The following is an 18,474-nucleotide window of genomic DNA, read 5'->3' on the forward strand; positions in this document are numbered from 1 at the left end:
TTGCATGTGGGTGTTTCTTGTCCCCTTCCTTGATGAATTCAGGACCTTATTTAAAAAAAAAAAAAGTCTTGCTGTCTGGTTTCTGGCTGTCTAAATGGGAAGCTCTTAGCTGAGACACTCAGCTGAATGTGGCTGTTGATGTAAAAATTAAGATGCAAAATCTCAAGGTAGAATAAAAATAAAGCAGTGATGTGCACCTTGAGGCCTGGAACTGAGATGCTGCTCTAAGCAGCAGGCATGGAGGCAGCATTAGCGGTTAATTTTCTGTTTAATGTTTGAAGTCTGCTCTATCACTGTGCCTGTCAGTTGGCTACCAGTAGCAAAGGCACACGGTAGGACCTGTATTGGCTTTTCAGTTCAGCAACTCTTACTGTGTTGGTCATCCACACTAGGCTGTATAACAATCTGAAAAATCCAGGTGTAAAAACAGTCTGTGTTTGAAGGGAAAAAAAAAAAAGTTTTTTTAGCAGCAAAAGTTTTTTTAGCAGCATGTGGATAGTAAGGAAAATCATAAGTGTCTCTTTGGCTATCTGTGCTGGATTAACCTTGGCCAGCAGCCAGACACCCACCCAGCCGCTCACTCATACCCCCACCCCAACCAGATGGAGGCGAAAACAGAATGGAGAAGCTTGTGGACTGAGGCAAAGACAGGGAGATTGCTTACCAGCTACCATCCTGGGCAAAACAGACTCGACTTGGGGGAAAATCAATTCCGTTTATTGCCAATCAAAATAGATTTGGAAGCTGAGAAAGAAAAACAAAATCTAAACTCTCTCTCCTTCCCCTTTCTTTCCTGGGCTTAACTTCAGCCCTTCATTTCTGACTCCTTTACCTCCTTCCCCGAGCCTGAGCAGTGCAGGAGGATGGGGAATGGAGGTTGGGGTCAGTCCATATCGGCTCCTCTCCGCCGCTCCTTCCTGCTCCAGCATGGGTGCCCCACAGGCTGCAGTTCCCATCAGGAAAGCCTGATCCAGCGTGGTCTCCAGGGGCTGCAGGGGAATCTCTGCTCCACCACAGAGCACCTCCTCTTCTCACCTTGGTGTCTGCAGCGGTTTCTCACACTTTCTTCCTCGCTCTGCCAGTGTGCCATTTTGTTGCCCTTTCTTAAACCTGTTTTCCCTGAGGCACCACCATTTTGGCTGAGGGGCCCAGCCGTGCCCTGCGGTGGGTTGGTTGGAGCCGGCTGTGTCCGGCCCCAGGGCAGCCCTGGCCGCTCCTCCTACCAAAACCTTGCTGCCTACACCCAATACACCATCCAGTTTTTAATTAGCTGGGAGGGGCTTGCAGGCTCCTATACCTTAGTGTGGCTTTTGAGAGAGGGAAGAGTGGTTAGGAGTATCTACTTTGAAAGGTAAACTTGAGGTCTTAATGATTTTGACCTGTCCCTTTTCCCTGTATGCACGATGCAGGGTTTCTTTCAGCCTTATAGACTAATCTTGTGGGTCCTCTGGTAACTGTGGTTGATATCATCTGGCACTAGGTTGCAACAGTGGAAAGTATTAAAGTTGAGGAAATTTAACTCTTCAGGGGAAAACATGAAGGGTTTTCATTCATCCTTAAATTTTCATTCAGAAAAAGGGGGAAAAAAAACCCAAAACCCCAAACCCAAACAATCCTCCATCAAGCACTGGATCCCTCATTTCTTCTCGGGCTGTCTCTGCCATCATCGTGTCTGTTTTGTCTTCCCTTGTCATCTTAGGCTATCAAAGTAAATGCAGGACTTAAGCACAGTATATAATTTGATTAATTTTGTATTAATACATTATGCAAGTAGCATCTGTCTAAAAACATCTGGCTCCTCGGCTAGCACTCTTTCAGACTTGTGGATGTGTGGAGGCTTTGCTGAGCAGCTGCTAATCAAATCCAAGCTGAGTACAGCCACCTGAAATCAGCTGTTTCTGTGGTGCTTGTAATGGGGCTCAGGACATGTGTTCACGTCCTGGTGGAAAAGTAAGGTTGCCTTCGCACGGGGTATTTTATCACAAAAGCATGGTGTGTGTTTTACTAGATAGCGCAGGGTGGCGTTGAGATAAGCGGTGAAATAATATAAATACAGCTTTGTTCTTAACGTGATGAAGGGACCTGTTGTGTTATAAAAAACAGCTCACTCCCCTATTCAGTCTGTTAGATATTTTTAAATTATCTAGGGACTTAAGAGCTCTGAAACTGCGTTTTAGCCAGTTTATGAGCAGCAGCTGCTGGGTAGAGTCTCATAGCCGCAGTTCTTAGTCTGTGTTCGGGGAAAGCCTGCTCACGGAGCCTGTGAAAGCACTGTGTAAAGCTGGGGTGGCAAAACTTGACAATTTTTGTAAATGAGCACGTGGAAGTACGTTCTTACCTTCTGTGGGTGTGAGCGTCCAACTAAGCCTTGTAGAAATGTAACGATGTCTGCAATCATATTTGTATGCAATTGTAATGATAAATAATTAGGAGTAAACATTTTTGGTGTGGTATCTTGAGAAAATACTGGGGGGGAGGTGGTGTTGGGGAAGCTGTTCAGCATCTCAGCTTCCAGGTGCATCCCTTCCTTCCCAGCTGCACGTAGGAACCCTTCTAGGGACCAGCTGTTTAGGGGGGTCTCCTTCTGGTAGGAGTTTTATCTGTCCTCTTGTCACCACTTGGGTAATTCTTCTTGTAAATTTGAGCCTTTCTAATTGTGCTGTATGGGGTAAGAAACACGCTGTTTTGTCCACTGCAGTTTTGATAGGTGCTTGGGAGCTTCAGGGATGACAGTGAGTGTGCTTTTAGCAGCTGGAGTTGCTTGCTCTTTCATCACTTCCCCAAACTAATTTCATGGCTTAAAATATCAGGCCTTGCTCTGAAGGCAAAACTCTGCTTGGTTTGAGAGGGCTAGTACTGTATCAGTAATTACATGCTTTTACTGCTGAGAACTGCAGAATCCAAAGCACTGTGTTATTCCACATTTTAACATCATAAATAATTTGTAAAAGTTTAACTAGCATATACTCTGTTCTTACCAGAATATCAGGTCTCAAGATTTGACAGCTCCTATAACTGCAGGTCCTTCTTTTCCCCCCTGAAAAGCATGGTAAATCAAAACTCTGAAAGAACAAAACTCAGAAGAACATGAATAAAAAGCAGTGGTTTATTGCTTCTTCCATCAAGTATCTACTGTTGTTGTCCACAGCTTTTTTGCATACAAAGAATCGTGTGAGTTCTGAAGCCGATACATCATAACTATAAAGTAAATAAAGGTGCTCTTTTTAAATCCTTCCATAGTACATAAATAGTCTTCCAACTATCTGTTTGGCTTTTTTGCAGGATGAAACTGTAGGGTATCCCATAAACTGGGTAAAGGCATACAAATATATTTTTTTCTTAGAAGAATAAGTGACAGCTCTTCTACTGTAAACTTCTAGACTATGAAATAAGACATAAAGTTTGGGGGGAATCCTAATTTCTGAATGGCAAGTGTGCATCCCTCAGGTTTTATTGAGGTGGGGCTATTTGTGGAGCTTGTGCATCATGAACAGTTCTTAACTGCTTGGGAATTCACAGCAGGCGATCGGTGTAGCTATATATTAACAATACAGGACTCTTGGCAGAAGTTGCCTGCAAAGATGACTCTGTCTTGTTTATTTCTGTTAAAATACTTATTGAAGTCAGCATACATTAGACCAGCATGACCTCAGTTTGATCTTAATTTCCTGCCTGTAGGTACAGAAACAACAAATAAAATACTAGCACTGCCAATTGTTCTTCACCAGTATCCAAATCTTACAGTATTCAGATACTCACCATTGGAAATAAGCCTTGTATGTCTTAAATCCTATATTTTACCTTCATGTCACTTGAGAACAGTCAGTATAATACCAGGATGTTATTACATGATGTGTATCTGTTATTACCTAACATGTCTCTTTGAAGTGCTGCCTTAAAATTAGCCTCCTACTTACCTATTTATCCACTTAAACCAGTGACTGATTTCCAGAAGTGACGAGCACTCAGCTTGATGCTTTGGATATATTTTTTTTTTTTTTTTTAACCTCAAAAGACTATCATTCCTTGGTTGTACCTAAAAATTTCAGACCTGTCAATCCAGCAACTTTTTTTTTTTTCCCTTTGATTAGCTCTTATTTCAGTATGTCCTTAACATGGATTGATTTCTAATGGGTGCTCAAAGTGCTTTCCTCTTGTGTTCTTAATACAAAAAGAGGGCACAAGTTTTAAATTTGCCATTCATTAGCATTTTTTACTGTATGTATAAAAAAAATGTTATTGAGCTCTACCATTTCCTTGCAGCAACTCTACTTTATGTGTCCTTCTAGAATCCCTGTCCGCTATGGTCAACCTCAGAACAGGCATCATCTAAATAAATTAGGCTAACAATCATCATGAAGCTGCTACTAATGAAAAGTAAGACAGTTTCTCAAATGTTACATGCTGGCGAGCAATTCCAAATTGTTTAATTCCAAGACTGGTGTTTGTATGTGATGCATCTTTGAAGCAGTCAGGCTGAAGGAGGAGTGTCATAAGCATAAGGACCTTGGCATAAAACGGGTCCTGTCTGACTTCCTTGTTGCTTGGGGAGAGGAAGCATGTTGAAAAAATAAGATTACAAATCAAATTCAGAAAAATGGAAATCTCCGCTCTGCACAGTGTGAAACACAGGTTAGCTGTCTTGTGTAGTAGAGTCAGTAGAAGCTCCTCTTCAGAAGTGCAGTACTTTAGTATGATAATAAGTTGAACATCCAAGTCTGAGCTAGTCATTCCCAGTGTTCCCATGAAGGGAAATAGGATGTAAAAATCTCTATGGGATATAGGTTCAAGCATCTGTGGAGAGGACCCTCAGCTAGGCAGGTTGCAACACTGCAGAAAACTGCTCTCATATGCCACTTTGAAATTATTTACATACTAAGTACTGAATTTGGGAGTAAATATGTCCGTTCTTATGTTTTCTACTACTTTCTCTTATAATTTTGTCATTGCTTGCTCCAATGCATCATAACCCTCTTATAGTGCCCCCCTTAAGAAAAACCAAAACAAACCAAAAAAACAAAACAAAACAAAAAAGCCAAAACCAACCACCACCACCACAAAAAGATTTCTACTTGGCTCAACTTGGCTTCTATTCATCTAAAAATACAGAGACATTAATATATTCAGTTTTACTCACTTCTATTCATGTAAATCCCTATGAACTGAACTCCACCTTGGTCTATGAATTTAATTGAGCTTCTTAAATGAATTGTGTGTTTTTCAGATTTTCTGCTAGCTGACCGCCCGTATTAATTTCTGAACTTTTATATTTCTAATAAAAATTCTCTTGATTAAGCTATGAATCTGTTACACCTGCTTCATTGTATCCTAACTCTGTTTTGAAGTTACCTAATTTATGCAAGATGTTAAGTTTTTCGAGAGCAAAACCACAGAAGTATGCCAGTTTGTATCCTGTGCTAGCACCAGTTCCCTGAGAGCTCAGGAACAGATACTGCAGCACCTGGGACTATGCCAAATGGTTTAAAAACTCCCTAGAGAATAATAAATCTAGCTAGCGTTGTGTATTTGTCATGTTTGGGATAACCCTTGAAGTTGAGATCTCTATCATTCTTCCCTGAAGTGTGCCCATATGAAAATGTATGGAATTGTTTTGGAAGCCCTTGTGGGTGTCACAGCGGAAACTGGAAGGCATGCTTGCTAATCCCACCACACAAAAGACTGAGGCTTGGTGAGTAAGACATATCTTGTCTTTCTAGATATGATGCTGGGGAGCACAGGACAGATATATTATGAAATGTGCTCGCTCTTATGATACAACTGACATGTTCCTCGCTGGCTTTGCGAAACAAATTTCAGCCTTGACTTCAGTGAGAACAGGACATCCAGACATGACCAAGAATAAATTCCTACTGTAGATAGTTCCCAGATGGGCTAAGCTCCCCCAGGGGAGGGAGAGTTGATGGGCAGGAGGAATGAAGTTCACTCCTCAGGGGAGCTTATTTTCCGATTTCCGTTAATAGTTACATGTTCACTGCTAACTCTCATCAGCAAACTGATTTTCAGTTGCAGAAAGAAATATTTCATAATCTGGGCTATCGTAAGTAAAAAATAGCTTCAGCTGTAGAATGATGGATCTATGGTTAAACTGAGCTTTAAGTTCATTGGTCCAGATAAAACCATCTTCTCTTATGAAAGAAGGACTCACATGCTTATTTCTGAAACTTTAAGTTACTTGAAGCCATCTCTTGCTTCGATTTGCAGCTGAGCATGATGAGTAGTACCTTCGCTGAAATGATTTAAGAAACTCCTGTGGTAATCTGAAGTGAATGGGATTTATATTATCATTCAAAATAACTTATTTAAATGTCATGAAAACACTGTTGTGTCAGTGGCAAAGCCACTCTTCCCTTCCCATCCCTCCCCACGTCAGTCCAGAAATGGGAGCGTAGTTTTCAGGCCAGACAGGAGCCACATGTCGGGGATTGCCGTGTTATATCTAAGCATACTTTTGCCAAGCCCTAGACATTGAGGCAGTGCTGCCTTTCTCCTCTACGTGCAGGGAACATACCTTAGTATATAAGTACCCAAGTAAGATGTGCTAATAGTACTAGTAAGATGAACATGCTGCCAAAGAAGGTGAAACAGTGTGGGCTTTGGTGTGCTTTAATAATGAACATAAATTCCAGAAATCCTGGGTGTATTTGTGATCATATTGCTAGGACATGATAAAGCCTATGCCACTCTTCCTATGAATGTTGTTAGCAACATTAGCTCTAGTTAGTTAATGCAACCTACCTAATTCTGCTTACCTGGGCAGACTCAAGCCAATTCCAAAAGCTGATTCCCTAAATCTTGTTGTTTATGCTGTTAGTCAGTGCTGTGCAACTGCTGGCTCAGAAATATCTATCACGTACCAGGCATACTAAATTGAGAAAATAAAGGTTAGCAGTACTGAAACAAGTAGTATCTACCCGTAGCAATTAGTGAAGCACTGCAAAAGTTACTTTAGCTGGGGTATATGAAAATGTCACCTAAAAAACGAACAGGAACTCCCCATGTACCCTCAGAAACAACTCCTTCCCATCCGTCTTGATTCTCTGTATTCATCACCTATCGTGTTTTCTTCCTTGCGCAGTAACTGAGTACTTTCATGCTCCTTTTTTCCCTACAGTTTTATAACCAGATTCGTATCCAAACCAAAACACTCTCACAAGCTTTTTGGGAATAGATGCAAATGGTCTCCTGGGTCTTAATCAAACCCTTAGATAGTCATGTATATCGCTATTTGCACAACAGTTTTGCCGTATGAAGCTGTGCCTCTGAAAGGACCTTACTGTCTCTTTACTTCATTGACTCATTTGTCTCAAAGCTTTCTGGGAAAGCGTTTCCTTTTCTGTTGCCCTTGGGTCTTGTGGGTTGGGTGTTTTTATTATTATTAATAGTAACTCTGTAGCTCTTTTGGAATGCCTCTGCCTGGAAAAGTAAAACAACCATGCACTTAATTACTTTCAGCTATTAAATCTGAAATATTTACCCGTTCAACTGTGTCTGTACAGATTTACTTTTGAACACCGTAACTGTCTAGCTGTATTTAATTCTTTTCACAGCTAACGTAAGCAGCTGATGAAATCTTAGTATTTTTAACAGTTAGCGATTGACAAGATTAGACTATTGTGACTCCCGGCAAGACCAGCGCTTGGTGTTTCGTGGTGTGCTAGCTCTGCCTTCAGGCATGGTATTCGTTATTCCTCTGTCTCCGTCAGGCGAAGTGGCGATTCAAGTCACCGGTCCTGGCGGAAGTCTAATGAGGTGCAAGCTCCCTGCTCTGCCCGGCACCTGGTTTCAAAGGGGTTGGGAATTCAGCATCTGGATCAATATGGCTTTGAAATCCTCTTTCAGTGTGTTTATGCTAGGGTTGTTTGCTGGTTGTTATCTGGGAAATATTAATTGTACTACTCGCTGCTTCGGCATTTGATACTGTTGCGAGATAATGTGGTTGCTCTTGTGAAGTGTGAGATTACTGGACAAGCTGGTACTTGTACAGGTGTCTATTTCCAAAGTACTAAAAAAACTAATGGACGTTACTTGGCAGGGATGGAGGAGCTGTTGAAAGGCTATTAGGTTGCAATCCGTTTTTTTTGTACTCCATGCACACTGTCTGATAAATCATATGCATTTGTCTTTCATGGTTTCTTAGTGAATGTCCTTTTGAGAAAAGGTGTCTTGAACCCAATAGTAAGTTTTTTGTGTCTCTGCCGCAGTGTCACCTGCTGCTTGACACTGTTTTTGGTGTCCACCTCTCTGTAAGTGGAACCTTTTTTAAGTAAAGTTTGTAGTCTGAAACTTCTTTTGCACTCTTTGCACTGGAGTTAGCAGGGCTCATTGAAAGAGCTTTAAACTAGATTTGAAGGAGAAAGGGATAAAACCAGGCTTGCTAGAGATAAGCCTGGGGGCAGCGCACCAGTGTTTGAGAAATGGTGTACTAGCGAGGTCCTTCAGCCTGCTGTCTCATTGGAGGTAGGGGATGGAGAGCCATGCGGCAGCAAAGACGCAAGGGTTATGGATGTGTTAGAAACCACAGAAGTGCCTGAGAATGGTCATGTAGGAATTAGAGCTTCTCCCCCCAAAAAGATGATTGGATCAATAGCCCAACTGAAGTGCATCTACACCAATGCACGCATCATAGGCAACAAACAGGAGGAGCTGGAAGCCATTGTGCAGCAGGAAAACCATGACATAGTTGCCATCACAGAAACATGGTGGGATGACTCACACAACTGGAGTGCTGCAATGGATGGCTATAAACTCTTCAGAAGGGATAGGCAGGGAAGGAGAGGCGGTGGGGTAGCCCTGTACATTAGGGAGTGTTTTGATTGCATAGAGCTTGATGATGGTGACAATAGGGTTGAGTGTTTATGGGTAAGAATCGGGGGGAAGGCCAGCAAGGCAGATATCATGGTGGGAGTCTGTTATAGACCACCCAACCAGGATGAAGAGGCAAAGTATTCTGTAAGCAGCTGGGAGAAGTCTCACAAGTGCCAGCCCTTGTTCTCCTGGGGGACTTCAACTTACCAGATGTCTGCTGGAAATACAATACAGTGGAGAGGAAAGAGTCTAGGAGGTTCCTGGAGTGTGTGGAAGAGAACGTGCTGCTACAGCTGGTGAGGGAGCCAACTAGGGAAAGAGCCCCACTGGACCTCTTGTTTGCAAACAGAGAAGGACTTGTGGATGATGTGATGAGGCCGCCTTGGGCATAGTGATCACAAAACAATAAAGTTTTCGATTCTTGGAGAAGTAAGGAGAGGGGTCGTCAGAACTGCTACCTTGGACTTTCAGAGGGCAGACTTTGGCCTGTTTAGGAGCCTGGTTGACAGAGTCCCTTGGGAGACAGTCCTGAAGGGCAAAGGAGTCCAGGAAGGCTGGACGTTCTTCAAGAAGGACATCTTAAAGGTGCAGGAGCAGGCTGTCCCCATGTGCCAAAAGACAAGCTGGCAGGGAAGGAGACCAGCCTGGCTGAACAGAGAGCTTTGGCTGGAACTCAGGAATAAAAGGAGAGTTTATGACCTTTGGAAGAAGGGGCAGGCAACTCAGCAGGACTACAAGGATGTCATGAGGTTATGCAGGGAGAAAATCAGAAGGGCCAAAGCCCAACTGGAACTTAATCTGGCTACTGCTGTAAAAGACAATAAAAAATTTTTTCCATCATCTATCAGCAGTCCTGGCTAACTGGGGCAGTCAACTGGAGGTTAGCAAATGTGACACCCATCTACAAGAAGGGCCGGAAGGAGGATCCAGGGAACTACAGGCCTGTCAGCCTGACCTTGAAGCTGGGGAAGGTCATAGAGCAGGTCATCCCAAGTGCCATCACGCAGCAGGTATGAGACAACCAGGGGATCAGGCCCAGTCAGCATGGGTTTATGGAAGGCAGGTCCCGCTTGACTCACCTGATTTCCTTCTATGACAAGGTGACCTGCTTAATGAATGAGGGAAAGGCTGTGGATGTTGTCTACCTGGACCTTAGTAAAGCATTTGATGCCATTTCCCACAGCATTCTCCTGGAGAGACTGGCTGCTTGTGACTTGGATGGGTGTACGATTCACTGGGTAAAAAACTGGCTGGATGGCTGGGCCCAAAGAGTTGTGGTGAATGGAGTTAAATCCAGGTGGCAGCCAGTCACAAGTGGTGTTCCCCAGGGCTCAGTATTGGGGCCAGTTCTGTTTAATATCTTTATCAATGATCTGGATGAGGGGATGGAGTGCACCCTCAGTAGGTTTTCAGACAACACCAAGTTGGGTGGGAGTGTTGATATGCTGGAGGGTAGGAAAGCTCTACAGAGGGATCTGGACAGGCTGGATCGATGCACTGAGGCCAACTGTATGAGGTTCAACAAGGCTAAGTGCCGGGTCCTGCACCTGGGTCACAACAACCCCATGCAACTCTACAGGCTTGGGGAAGAGTGGCTGGAGAGCTGCCTGGCGGAAAAGGACCTGGGGGTGTTGGTTGACAGCCGCCTGAACATGAGCCAGCAGTGTGCTCAGGTGGCCAAGAGGGCCAATGGCATACTGGCTCGTATCAGAAATAGGGAAGTGATCGTCTCTCTGTACTTGGCACTGGTGAGGCTGCAACTTCGAGTACTGTGTTCAGATTTGGGCCCCTCACTACAAGAAGGACATCGAGGTGCTGGAACGTGTCCAAAGAAGAGCAACGAAGCTGGTGAAGGGTCTAGAGAACAAGTCTTATGGGGAGTGTCTGAGGGAGCTGGGGTTGTTTAGCCTGGAGAAGAGGAGGCTGAGGGGAGACCTTATTGCTCTCTCCAACTACCTGAAAGGAGGTTGTAGTGAGGTGGGTGTCGGTCTCTTCTCCCCAGTAACAAGCGATAGGACGAGAGGAAACGGCCTCAAGTTGCGCCAGGGGAAGTTTAGGTTGGATATTAGGAAAAACTTCTTCACGGAAAGGGTAGTCAGGCACTGGAACAGGCTGCCCAGGGAAGTGGTTGAGTTTCCATCCCTGGAGGTATTTAAAAGACGGGTAGACGTGGTGCTTGAGGACGTGGTTTAGTGGTGGACTTGGCAGTGCTAGGTTAACAGTTGGACTTGATGATCTTAGGGTCTTTTCCACCCTAAACAATACTATGATTCTGTGATTCTCAATACTGTAGTCACGAGTTTCTGCAAAAAAATAGGAAAAGATCTAACTCCTTGGTTTCATGTCACTGAGGAACTTCTAGCCTTATCAAGGGGGCTAGAAGTTATTGCAGTGTCTGACTTTTTCTGGACCAATTATCTAGACACTTTCTAGATCTCTTAGACTGAATAGAGTCTGTAATTTTTCCCATCTCCCAGAGTGAGTGCTGAATTACTAACCACTTACCATCTTCTCGTTCAGTGATAAGTTTTATAAAGGTGGTGGCATCCATGGAAATCAGATGCAGGTGGTCTTCAACCAAATCTGGGCTGATATTCACTTCAGGAGTCGTCATGGTCTGCCACTCAGGAGTCCTGAAACCTTGATCCCTTGACTAGGGAAAAACAGACTTTCCAAGGTGTGTTCATTTCATAGTGAATCAACATGTTGGTTCATCTTTTCAAATTAAAATCTTGAGATCTTCTATCTAAAACTACTGAATTAAAAAACTTTGCTGCTTTTTTAAATGCGGTGCATGGAGTACTTGTTTCAGTCTTAGCGCTTGCACTTTAAATCTGCTAAAATGAAGTTCACTATCTTCTGATCTGTATTTGAGAAGGGGATAGTGACCATAAATGGGCAAAATACTTCAGTGAGCTCTCCAACAGTAGCTTGCTTTTTTTTTTTTCTTTTTTTCCCAAAAGGAAATGAATGCAGAGAATGTATTAATTGTTTGGGACTGTCCACGTGACAGCCTTATCTTCTCAGGCAAGCCCTTTCAAAAATAGGGTATGTGTTAAATATGATGGAGTTCTTAAAAACAACATCCTTAATAAACCTCCTACTAGAAAATGAAATGCCAAATTAAGTTAAAAATGCTGAATTTTCAGGAGAAAATTCCTAGTTAATATCTGAATTTGTGCTTTCATAGTGTGGAAAAACTTGGGTTAAAGCAGTTGGAAAGTTTAAGATGAACTGATGTTACAAGCAAGCTGCACTTTGCTAAATCTTTCCCTGGGAACTATGTCCCGAACTTGGAAACAAACCTGAGAGTACTTGCATACGCTCAAAGTATAACTGGTAGGTGAATTGAGACTTACTGTTCTACGTGTTCAAAGAATGTAAGGATCGTCATGGGAGCTCTGTGCTGACGCTTCTATGAGTTGCAAAGTATTCAAGCAGAGTGAGTGTGAGCTGTATCTGAAAGGTGGAAAAGCATCAGTCTGGTCTAAACATAGGAGTGAAATACTGAATGCAAGAACCTTCCTTACTTAAAGCAATGTTCCTGTTGGGCTATGCTGTCACTGCCATCATTGAAATTCTTTGATATACCACTGTAGAGTGCTTGCATGCAAGTATAAAAAAAGGCATCTGTTGTCTGCTCAGGCATCCAAACAGTCTTGTAACTCTTACACATTCTTTCCTGTTAAGTAACTTGATCCACCTTCTATCATTATACTGCTTATTTAAATTTGGATACTTGGCAAAGCAGCATCTTGTGTACGTGTGTAGTGCACAGAACGTGTTAGGTGATCCACAAGTTTCCAGTAGCAAATTAGGTCATGTGGTGGGTTCTCAAAGCATAAGCCGTGCAACTGTGGTAGACTTTTTTTTGCTGGTTGACTGTATCAAAACTAAACAGCAGAAGTAATTCCTGGGTTGATCTCAAGTAAGAATTATTTTGAGAACTGAATTTTATTTTATTTTATTTTATCTTACCTATCTAAAAATCTCTCTTTAGGCTGGTTTAGTGGTAGTCTTCAGCTTTGCCTTCAGCAGGAGTATGTGATCTCCACAATATATGGCATGAGGTTGAATGTCAGAGTAAAATAAGTGCAGTGCTCTGTAGGAGTTCTTTAGAAACAAACCTAACTGGGTCCTGACCCATCACCTGGAAGAACATATAGGCCAGGCAAACAGGAGGACGACTGTCTCCTGAAAGCAAAACTTTTGCTATATGCAATTCTTTAATGGGTTTTTGGCTTGTTCTTCATGTGTTTTCTGTTGCTGTAAGCTTTGGCTGCACTCGTGAACCTGTAGAGAACAGCAGAAACGTGAAAGCACTAGCTGCCAGGGGCGACAGTCAGCTTGAAGCTCCAAAAGCTACTTTCACTGGGTCTTTCTTTGCCAGCCCCTGTGTTGCCGCTTTCCTGATACTGGGCTCGTATTGTGTTAGCCCAGAATGAATCGGAGTTGATGGCAGATGCTTATTACTGCCTGCTGAGAACCTGACTTTGTGTTTTCTAAACTGTGTTTTTAGAACTACACTAAGTGCAAGTGGGTTATAGAAGCGCTAAGCAATTCTACTGTTATTCTTTTCCCTTTGTCATAGCGTCTCTCTTGGCTACAAATCCTCCTCATTTCTGTAAAACCGAAGATAGTCGGTGTTCCTTCAGCACTAAGTCAGCCCATGGAGACAAATTCTTCTGTTCTTCTGTTTCTAAATATCTCTAGCATAAACAAAGTCAACAAATGGCTTGCATGACTGCATAAATTGAGTCACTTTGAGCTGGTCTTTTATCTCTTTATTGGAAAGATGCATTTTTAATGATGAAAACTGTTAAGTGGAGCGCTGTCACCAGCGTGTGAAGCAGCAGACTGCTGTAGGTTTAGAGGTACAAAAGGTCTGGATGATCAGTGCTGTACTAATTGAATAGCAGTAAAAACATTTATAGCAGTTAAAACAAATTCTTTTCCCTCTCCCACCCTTCTTTCTAGTTGAGAATAGTTACGGATACCTGCACTTTGGCTGGCATTTGGGTGTGTTTTTGTGTAAGATAAGAACTGCTTCTTGGTGTTGAATGCCTGGTATGTAGCAGGATGTGATATGTGGCTTATTTCGTCTCTGTTCATGTTTCACTGCTGTGGCTGGGTTCTCCTACCTTGTGGATATGCAACTTAACGCTAACTGAAAGGAGAGTCGTGTCTGATTGCTCCTAATTTTTTCTCACGTTGTGCTAGTTTCTAATGGATAGATGTCAGCCTCTTTCAGTAATTAACAAAACACAGGGTGTTGATTTCTGGATGGTGTCCTGTTTCTCTTTGGTTTGTGTTTAAGCATACATAGCTAGATCGCGAGTGGGACTCGTTATTCAAATCCGAGGCAGCGCGGGTGCTTCCAGCCCGAAGTCAGGGAATTCTTGGCTTTTGAAGCGTAACGGTTGCCGTGCGGAGCTCTGGCCGTGCCGCGGTATCACGGACCGAGCCTGAGGAAATGCTGCGGCAGCACTGCCAGCCTGTTGTGAGAGGGGGCTCTTTCTGCACTTGCTTATCCCGGGAATCTGTTCCTGAGCCCTCATGTTCACGACACTAAAATCCGGTGACGGTTTTGCTTGGATATGCCTGTGCTTCTGAACTGGAACCCACGCCAGAAGGTACTGACCGCTCGTAATGTGCGTGCGTGAAGTTCATTCATCTCGCGTATCTCGGTACGGTGGGAGGGATCTGACGCTGCACCTCGCCTGGTGATGGAGTGAGAGGGGCCGAGCTTCTTCCCTGCTTTGGAAATAATCGCCTTGCTAGAACTGCTGTCATTAAGTAGCCAGATTTGTTAGGCATATTTGTTAGATTAGTACTTCACAGTCATGCTAATATTTATAAGCCTTATGGTATGAAGAGGGGCTTTGCTGTGTTAATAAATTCCAGACTGAAATTTTCCATGTGGAAGCTAGAAACAAACTAACAAGAGCTGCAGCTTCCCTGCACAGTGGAATTCTGTCCAGCTGTGGAAATAATGATATACAACAAGTGAATTTTGTTCTTCTTTGCAATATCTGTAGAGTTAAAGTTCTAAGTTTGGGTTAGAATTGAAAGCACCGCGCAGTAATTACTGCGGGATGCATTTGAACGTTATCCCTCCAGCAAAAAAGGGAGCTCCACCTTTGTTCACTGGAGGCTGTTGTAAATTCAAAGAGAGTTGGGGTTTTTTTTCTTTTTTTTTTGTTTTTTGTTTTTAATGCTTCAACTTCTGTCACCGCTATTCAAGAAAGCGTGCAGTATCACCATGGAGATACTCTGCCTGTTCTGGAGTTGTGACAAACTGTTCTAGTGTTAATGCTGCAGCATGCATGATTTAGTAGGCTTGATAGCCTCTCTGTTTTGCAACTTCAAGATATTGGTGATAAACACCTCATAACTGAAGTTGTTTTTTGGGGTTTTAAGGCAGGGCTGATAAAGTTGGAATTAATTTCAACCAAAATGTAGTTGCATGACATGAGAAGACATGCAAAGAAAGTTTTAATTTGATGTTAATTATTTTCCTGTATTCCTCTCTTTTTGGTTTTAATCAAGTCAGATAAAAGAGCTTGCGTTAGTTACATCAGTTAAACTGATGTTTCCAACATGAAAATACGTTTCTGCATTGAACACAGTGAAGTGTCTTGATGTATAGTAGAACAGTTCTTCGCAGTACTGTTCAGTGCACTTTGAACAGTGTACTGCTTATGCACGAGGAAGGTGTGGGCTCTCCGTTATGTATGGATCCTGTTGTACGTCTAGTCACAAGGGACAGAACTGGATGGAGCCCATGAACTGCAGAGCTGGAATAAGTAGACCTAGGGTGTTAATATTTCTGCCTTCTAGCCAGGGTGAAGTACTGCAGCCTTATTCTACACTAGCTGGCCAAAGGGATGATGTACTGCAGTAGCTCATAACGTCTGTAACCAAGGTCATGGGGCAGGTGGGGCAAAGGGGGTGTAAGGTGCAAATGGAATAGATTGGGGGACCATGTGGCTAAAATCGATGCTGTCGTTAGTTTCAGCTTACCAGAACTCTGCTGTCTGTAGTAAACAGAGTTTGTGACAGTATAACACCTATCACGCTTTATTTCTTATGTTGTATGTTCAGAGCTGAATCTTATTGTAGGTGATGCAGAACTCGACCAGTGCCATCTCTTCTGATTTGAGTACAGCTAACTTTGATTATTGAATCGCCACGTATTGAATCAGATCTAATTGATTGAAGAGTGATTCACACAGTCTTAGGCTACTCAAATATGAATAATAACAAATTTAATTTGGATTCCCAAGCGTTTTGTTTTCTCCTTAATTAGACTTATTAGATCGATCCTGTTTCCCTGGAGTGAAATACTGGCTCTTTAATGTCATTACGAAGCTCTTCTTACTTGCTTCTTAACTCTGACTTTCATGTTTAGTTTTGGTGGTTTGTTTTTTTTGTTGTTGGGTTTTTTTGTTTGGTTTGTTTTTTTTATTTTCTCCTCCTCACCCAAGTTTTGGAGTGTTCCTCATACTGAGGAGCAGAACTAGTATCACAGGTCTAGTCTTGTACCTATGGTGCCCACTGTCCATTCTTGTCTTTTTGGCCTTTTGCATTTGTGGGGGTTTTGGTACAAGCCCTGAATAAAGATCTCTGCTCTTCTGAGTTCTCTTGGCTCTATTCAGAGATTTAGGAGTTACTATGAACTTCAAAGGTCTTAAAGTTCATGTGCCACTCTTGTCTCCTGACAGGCGTGTGCAGCTCTTGACATCCTGGAGGGGAGGAAAACTCATCTGAAACTCTCACATCAATTTTGTTTGGTATCAATGTATTAATACCTAACAGAGTTCAGCGTGCCTGTAGCTGTTTAAGCATGAGGTCACTGTTGTATTAGAGAAAGCTTTGTGTGCCGTTCCAACGTTTGAGTAAGCGTGTTGTTTAGTCCCTTCATTTAGATAATATACCGTATCTGTCTAGTTCTTCATGAAGTTTGTCGGGATTTTTGCTTGGTTTTCTGACAACTTTTCAGTTTTTTGCCTGGTTATGTGTGTGCTCCTGGGTGTTAGCTGTTAAGGACCTTGCAGCTTCTGTTTTGGGAGCTCATCTTCTTCTCTTCACCATTTAAAGTGAGAACTAAATAGACTTTTTATGTTCTGTGGTCAATAAATACAATATATTGGACAATTAACATTTAGAATACCAGTTTAAGATGCTTATAATGTTAATTTGTATAGACTGGGAATTATGTCTATCTCAAATGAGCTTGTATTGTCCCGTCACTGTACTGGTTTTGATTTTTTTTTTTTTTTTTTTTTTTGGTAAGTGCCTTGTTCTGCTTCATGTAATAGTCTGCTACTCCTCAGCAGTTCAGGGAAACTTCACGAATAATACATTTAGGCATGGCCTGCATTACGTTTCTGGTTTCTCCTTCTGGTTTGAGAACTGTTGTCCTGTCATGGCATCGTTGGCTCCTACCTTTCTGCCTGAGAAGCCCTCTGCAACTCCTTTTGGCACATAGTCATCTTCTCCTTCTCTGCCCAGCAATATTTAGGAAAGGGTGATAGGCCCCTAGACCACGGGACTTAGGATAGGCAAAGCATGGGAGAATTAACTCTTCTTGCATTGTTCCGGCACTGGCACCACTGGGTTTGTTCGGGCTGGAAGCGTGCCCCTCACCCTGCAAGTACACTGCCTATCCCCCTCTACTCCAGTCTCCCTCTGACACAACTGTCTTCAAGGCATGATGTAAAAAATCCTGTGTATGTTAAATCGATTAATTGCTTAACTATTTTAAGAATTTATTTTCTTTATATACCGATGAATGCTGAAAAACTATGCGATAACTCCTTTAACCTTTTTGTTTTGCTCTACTATAACAGCTGGTACTGTATGTCCAGGAAGATCTGCAATGGCCTTTTAGGTTTCCCATTTCTCCTTTTTGGGTGCTTAATTTCATGAGACTGCTGCAGGGAAATACTAGAACTTGGAAACACTATAATAAGTTTTGAATGTTTCAGGAGTCTGTCTTAGTATTACTAAACTGATTTCTAAAAATAGTTAAGTAGTTTCATCCTGTTGATTCGGTATTTTTAAATCACCATTCTGCTTACTCCCTTGTCTAACTTTGCCCTGCAATTTCAACATTAACAGCTAATAAGCTAATATCCAAATCCAAAAAAGTTACACAGCTTTGATGGCGAAACTTTTGTGATTGGGGCTTCTTGATATACAGAGGAGCAAAATGTTAAAAAACAATGATATGTGCCAAAGAAATGTGTAAAAAGCCACGTTGGGGTGGTTGCTGTGCTTGATAATCGTGTAACTTTTCCTGTACCTTGCGTTTCAGGAAAACATAGATGCAAACTCTTCTCTAGACTCTACTCTATCCCAGTTATGGTTTTTCCTGAAGTCAAAACATTAAATGAAAATATTGTAATCTGATCAGGTATGTCTCAGATGGCAGCGGTGCTTGGTTCTTGATAGGCTAGTATCACTCTGGAGGTGAAGAGGGTCAGGTCTAACAGTATAAGCTGGCACATTGTCATTGGTATACAGTTATTCCTGTACAGTAAAGACCAATAAAATCCATAATTGCCTAGCAATGTTAGTATCTGTCTTACATCTTATGCTTGAAGCTGTTTTTCACACCTTGCTATCTAAAGAATCCATGAAACA

At 42.4% G+C, this 18,474-nt stretch overlaps 1 protein-coding gene across 1 annotated transcript in view; it reads left to right on the forward strand.

The window, feature by feature from the left end:
• The window catches only part of TBC1D4 (TBC1 domain family member 4), a 117,114-nt gene that overhangs the window by 47,349 nt on the left and 51,291 nt on the right, over positions 1 to 18,474 (forward strand). The window lies entirely within an intron of this gene.

Source organism: Nipponia nippon, unplaced genomic scaffold, assembly GCF_047370975.1.
Source record: "Nipponia nippon isolate SJK-2023a ecotype South Korea unplaced genomic scaffold, ASM4737097v1 scaffold_2, whole genome shotgun sequence".
NCBI lineage: Eukaryota > Metazoa > Chordata > Aves > Pelecaniformes > Threskiornithidae > Nipponia > Nipponia nippon.